Below are 6,040 nucleotides of genomic sequence, written 5' to 3'. Positions count from 1 at the left end.
TGATTATCTAGACAAGACACTGTCTACGCAATCAACCAAACAACAGCTCAAACCCTGATTTGTGGTGTTTGCCAATTTCTGAGGTGTTTGTTCTTACGCTGAAAATTTAACGATCAGGTCTCTAAAGCCAGTCTGAACTGGTTCCAGCACACTTCTGCTGTCCCTCTCCCTCACCACCCCCATCCAATCAGTTGTCTGTTCCTATCATTTCTACCTTTGTGACATCTTTCTTATATGCCTCCCTCTTTCTTCTGACAGTACAGACCCTTATCACCTCATGCCTTTTGTTACCGTTTAGTCATTTATCGTCTGTGTCCAACTCTTCATGACCCTTTTGGGGGTTTTCTTGGCAAAGGGGGTTTTCTGGAGTGGTTTGCCATTTCCTTCTCCAGCTCATTTGACAGATGAGGAAACTGAGACAAACAGTGACTTGCCCAGGGTCACATAGCTAGTAGGATTTGAACTCAGGAAGAGGAGTGTTCCTGACTCCAGGTCCAGCACTCTATCCACTGTGCCACCTAGCTACACTTCATGCCTAGACTATAGCCACAGCCTGCTTAGTCTCCCTCTTCCAATTCTTTCCCTACTCCATTCAGCTATGAAATTGATTTTCCTAAAACAGAAGGTCTGATGATATCTCTCTCCTATTCAATAAATTCCAATGGCTCCCCATTACCTCAAGGATCAAATATAAAATCCTCCATTGGGCTCTTAAAGCCCTTCCTATTTTCTCAGTCTTCTTACACCTTAAACCTACCCCCTGTCCCTTTTGTACTCTGTGATATAGTGACACTGGGCTCCTTGCTGATTTCCACACGACACCATTTCCTGACTCTGGGCATCTTCATTGGCCGGTGCCTGGAAGTCTCTGCCTCCTCATCTCCACCTCTTAGCTTCCCTGGCTCCCTTCAAGTCCCAGCTAAAACCCCGCCTTCTACAGGAAAGTGTTCCTAATCCCCCATGATTCTAGGGCACTCCCTCTATTGATTATTTCTATTTTATCTTGTATATAACTTGTTTGCATCACACATTGTCTTAGTTAGACTGTGAGCCCCTTAAGAGTAAGGGGTATCTTTTGCCTTTCTCTGTATCCCTAGCACTTAGCCCAGTGCCTGGCACATAGTTAGTGTTTAATTAATGCTATTTAACTGACTCAGTTGCAGAAAAGGTGCCAATCTTAATTGGAAAAGGAATTTCCTAGTAGAAAGCTAGAAAACAATTTTTACAGCAAATGTCTCTGATAAAGGCCTCCTTTCTCAAATACATAGCGAACGAGTCAAATTTATAAGAATACAAGTCATTCTCCAATTGACAGCTGGTCAAAGGATATGAATAGGCAGTTTTTAGATGAAGAAATCAAAGCTATATGTAGTCATATAAAAATGCTCTAAATCACTTTTGATTAGAGAAATGCAAATTAACACAACTTTGAGGTACTACATCATACCTGTTAATATGACAGAAAAGAAAAATGATAAATGGAGAGGATATGAGAAAATTGGGACACTAACGCACTGTTGGTGGAATTGTGAATTGGTCCAACCATTCTGTAGAGCAATTTGGAACTATGCCTAAGAGCAAACCGTGCATACCCTTTGATCCAGCAATACCACTACTAGGTCTGTATCCCAAAGTGATTTTTTAAAAAAGGAAAGGGACCTATTTGTACAAAAATATTTTTAGCAGCACTTTTTATGGTGGCAAAGAATTAGAAATTGATGGATGCCCATCAAGTGGGGAATAGCTGAACAAGTTGTGGTATATGAATATAATATGAATGCAATACTATTGTGCTATAAGAAATGATGAGCAGGTAGATTTCAGAAAAACCTGGAAAGACTTACATGAACTGATGTTGAGTGAAGTGAACAGAACCAGAACATTGTACACAGTATCAGCAACATTCTATGATAATCAACTGTGAATGACTTAGCTATTCCCAGTATTACAATGATCTATGACAAGTCAAAGGTCTCATCAGGAAAATTGCTATTCACATTCAGAGAAAGAACTGATGGAGAGTAATTGCAGATCAAAACATACTTTTATTTATCTATGTTTATTCACTTTATTTTTTTATGTTTTTTTTCCTTTTGGTCTGTTTCTTCTTTCACAACATAACTAATGTGGAAATATAGTTTACATGATTGCACATATATAGCCTATATCAAATTGTCTTAGAGAATGGTATAGTGAAGGAGGGAGGGAGAAAATTTGGAACTCAACATTTTTAAATGAATGTTAAAATTTGTCTTTATGTGTAATTAGAAAATAAATAAAATACTATTTAAGGGGAAACAAAAGGATAAGGAAAGTTTTTACCTAGTAGTTCCTTAGACCACTGAAATTTCAGGTCCATTCCCTTCTTCAGAGCCAATACTCCCCTCCTCCCAACCTCCATGGGTTACTAGATAATAGAGAAAGAATAGCCTCACTCGATGTTCCCAGTTTTGCATAAATGTCAAAGAAAGGAAGACATCTGAGTCTAACACTAGTTGCTGTAACAATCGCTACTTCTGTTGTCCTATCGATTAACCCAGAGTGTGGGCTTTCCCCAGCACTTAGCCCACCACGCAGAAGCAGTTACAGAGAGAGGAAGTTTTTCAAGGATTCTTTGAGAGCCCCAGTACCAGCAGCTGCCCAGGAAGCCCTTGGGAATCATCCTCTTTTGTTCTACAGTGGAGTTTCTCTGCAGAGATAATCAGATACTCTCTACCATCTGGCGATGGTAGTTCATTAAACTCTGTGCTGTTTCTGTTTAAAATGTATAAAATACTCCAGGCTATTTTAAAATAGTTTCAGGGCTAGCACATGACTATATATCATTTATGACTTGATTGGAACAATCTCAGTTTTTCACTGACTCTATCTTTGACTAAAGCCAAAACATGTGCAGGATTTTCTAGGAGTCAGACTTTGAAGAGAATGAGACAGGCTTTTGGAGTAGTAATTAACAAACGTGTGTGCATCAATGCAGAGCACATGGACATGCATGCATGTATACACACACAGCTGCTATCTTAGCAGACATAAAAATGGTACTCTGAGCATTAGTAAAAGTATAATGCATGAGTTCTCCTCACCTCCTCCTCCCTCTCTCTGTCTCTTCCCCCCTCCCCTTTCTTTTCTCCTCTCAAATCTTTTCTCTGACACGAACTGGTTATGTGACCATAGGCAAGTCGCTTAACCTCTGTCTATGACACATAAAGCAGTGTGCCCACTTAACCTCTCAGTGCCCCCAGCCATCTCTCTAACAATATAATTATTGGAGAATTGTCCCTCTGAACAGGCCCCAACAAGGTGTCCCTCACACTACTGAAATCACAGGTCTAGATTTAAAAAATACCACCAGTTTATACAAAAATTTCCTTCATAGAAAAGAAAATTTCCAAGTTCCTAAAAATGAGAGTAAGCTATTTTATCTTTATGGAACCTAAATTTTCAGCATCAATCAGTCAACAAGCATTTTTAAGAGCTTATTATGTGCCAGGCATTGTGTCAATTGCTCATTTGCATATACCTTTTATAACTAAAGAGGGGAAAATTGTCTTTTAATCCAAGAAGCATATAAACATTTGGAAACTGAGGAGTGAAAATTGTATTGAAAGGGACTATTAATTAAATAAAGAAAATTTGAGGAGTTGTGACTTTTTAAGTGAAAAAAAGTCAGTCACTAAGGGTCAGGAGTCTCATTCAAACCATCCTAGTAAATGGGAACCTGAGGAGAAGTGAAGTAACAACTGAGGAATGGGCTGAAAAGTCACCTCTTGGAGCTGCCAGTCAGTTAGTTAATATACATTTATTAAGTACCTACCATGTGCCAAGAACTGTACTAAGCTCTGAGGATACAAATATAAAAAAGAAAGATAGTTTTCCTGTCTTCAAGGAGCTTACAATCTAATGGGAAAAGACAGCCCCTGAAAGGAAGCTGAAAAGGGGAAGGAGAAGGTACCCGGCTTAGGGACATAAAAAGGAGTACAGCTGGTTGGAAATTAAGACATGGCTTACTTAGAAGCCCATATAACAGGATGAGGAGTATCCTGGTGGTGAGGTTTCCTGGGGCCATAATGGAATCCAGTCCAAGGAGTGCAGCTGGTGGGAAATGAAGACATGACTGGCCTGAGACTCCTCTTTAAATGGATGCTTTCAGAAGATTTCTTTACACCCCCCATCCCTCCAACTAGAGGGGCAGAGGGTACTGATGAAGTATGAGTACCAAAGCTGATGCGATATTGAAAAATGATGAGTTTCCTAGCGATAAGGTTTCCTGGGGCCATGGTGAAATCCAGTCCAAGGAGTGCAGCTGGTGGGAAATGAAGATGGAGGAATCAGAAGCAGTGGGAGTCAAAAGCAATCAGCTGAGAGTAGGCTTCAGCTGAGTGATTCCTGATTGTTAAGGGAGAGAACTGACTTCACTGGCCAAGGTTGTCAATGATAGCTATTACCTTGATGTACCACCTAGAGTTTGGGGAAAGGTCTGTTGCTCTTTGCTACCGCCTCTAGCTTCATGAGGAAAACCAGAGCGGGTTTTGTAGGTATTTTGTATTGTGGTGTCCTGGCATAAAGAATACACCTGAGAAGTGATACGGTGAACTCTGCTCTGATTATTTAACAATGCAGCATCCCAGGAGTGAATAACTGGTTAGGCTGGTTTGTATAGCTCAGAATTTGCCATTTTGATGAGTTCTGCAATCCTTTGACTTGAAAAACTCAGGGACTTTTTCAATGACCTGATACAGAAGCCTCTCTATCTTGCAGGGAGGGTGGTGGGAGAAAGGGGTATTAAGAAAGAAGATGATGCCAGGGAGGGAATAGCTGCAAGCAAAATAAATTTCCTGATTATGATGGAATATCTTAGATTGCTGCTGTTCAGTCGTTTCAGTTGTAACTGACTCTTCATGACCCCATTTGGGGTTTTCTTGGCAAAGATATTGGAGTGGTTTGCCATTTGCTTCTCCAGCTCATTTTACAGATGAGGAAATTGAGGCAAGTAGGGTTAAGTGACTTGTCTATGGTCACACAGCTAGTAAGTGTCTGAAGCCAGATTTAAACTTAGGGAGAGGAATCTTCCTGACTCCAGGACCCCATGTCACCTAGCTGCCCTATCTTAGATTACCTTTTAGATCATTGGAAAGTAGCTGAACATATCATGGCATATTAGTGTAATGGAATATTATTGCACCATTAGAAATGTTGTTGTTGTTTGTCCTTTGTTCTCAAAGAGGACCATGGCATCAGGAAGGTAATGCCATGACTTACAAGTGAATTGGACTTAAGTGAGGGAGGGCTGTGCAAAGTCACCAGCCTCACTTTCTCCTCTGGAGTCATCAGGGTCCAGTGGCAAGATATAAATCAGGATGACTGCAAAAGGTCCCAGATGCAGTGAACTTTTTAAGCTAAGATTTTCCCCAGATCTCAGTCTGACTGAGGCAATAGCCATTCAGTGATTAGGGTTAGGTAAGAAATGAGACAAAGTAAGAAATGACAAAAGAGATAATCGTAGAGAATCTTGGGTAGTACTAAACCAATGAAGGATGAAGAGAATAGAATCAGTGGAATAACAAAATTGTAAAGAAAAACAATTTTGAAAAACTTAAGGACTCTGTTGATGCAATGACCAACCATGTCTTCAGAGAGCCTGTGATGAAACATGATCTTGATAGACTCAAGGTACAGAAAGAGAGACATTCTTGGACATGGCCACTGTATGGACTAGTTTATTAATAAGCTTTTACTCATTTGTTAAAAGGCTGTTTTTCCTTATATTTTTAATATAAGGGATGAGGGGTTGAAAGTAATTAAGTGATTTTAAAAAAAGAGGATTAAGTTTTTTTTTTTAGAAAATGAGTAGAACTGAAAGAAATTTAGAAGGAAGCACAAAAAGCAGGAGAGTTTCAGAAGTAGTGTGTTGAATTTATTATATATTTTTTAAAAATCAAGCAGTATGAAATAGAGATTCACAGTTTCATATAATTTCTTCCGAGGATACATAAATGCTCTTTTTTGCTATTTAAGTTCAGAATAAAAATGAAATTCATGA

General features: G+C 39.5%; 1 pseudogene; it reads left to right on the top strand.

Annotated features, from left to right (window-relative positions):
• The first annotated feature begins 4,208 nt into the window (after positions 1-4,208).
• The window catches only part of LOC114025472, a 48,090-nt pseudogene continuing 46,258 nt past the window's right edge, over positions 4,209-6,040 (top strand).

This window comes from Vombatus ursinus, unplaced genomic scaffold, assembly GCF_900497805.2.
Source record: "Vombatus ursinus unplaced genomic scaffold, bare-nosed wombat genome assembly UNPS02014830.1, whole genome shotgun sequence".
Taxonomy (NCBI): Eukaryota; Metazoa; Chordata; class Mammalia; order Diprotodontia; family Vombatidae; genus Vombatus; species Vombatus ursinus.
Note: the sequence above shows the minus strand (reverse complement) of the source record. Positions and strands in the feature narration are given on the sequence as shown.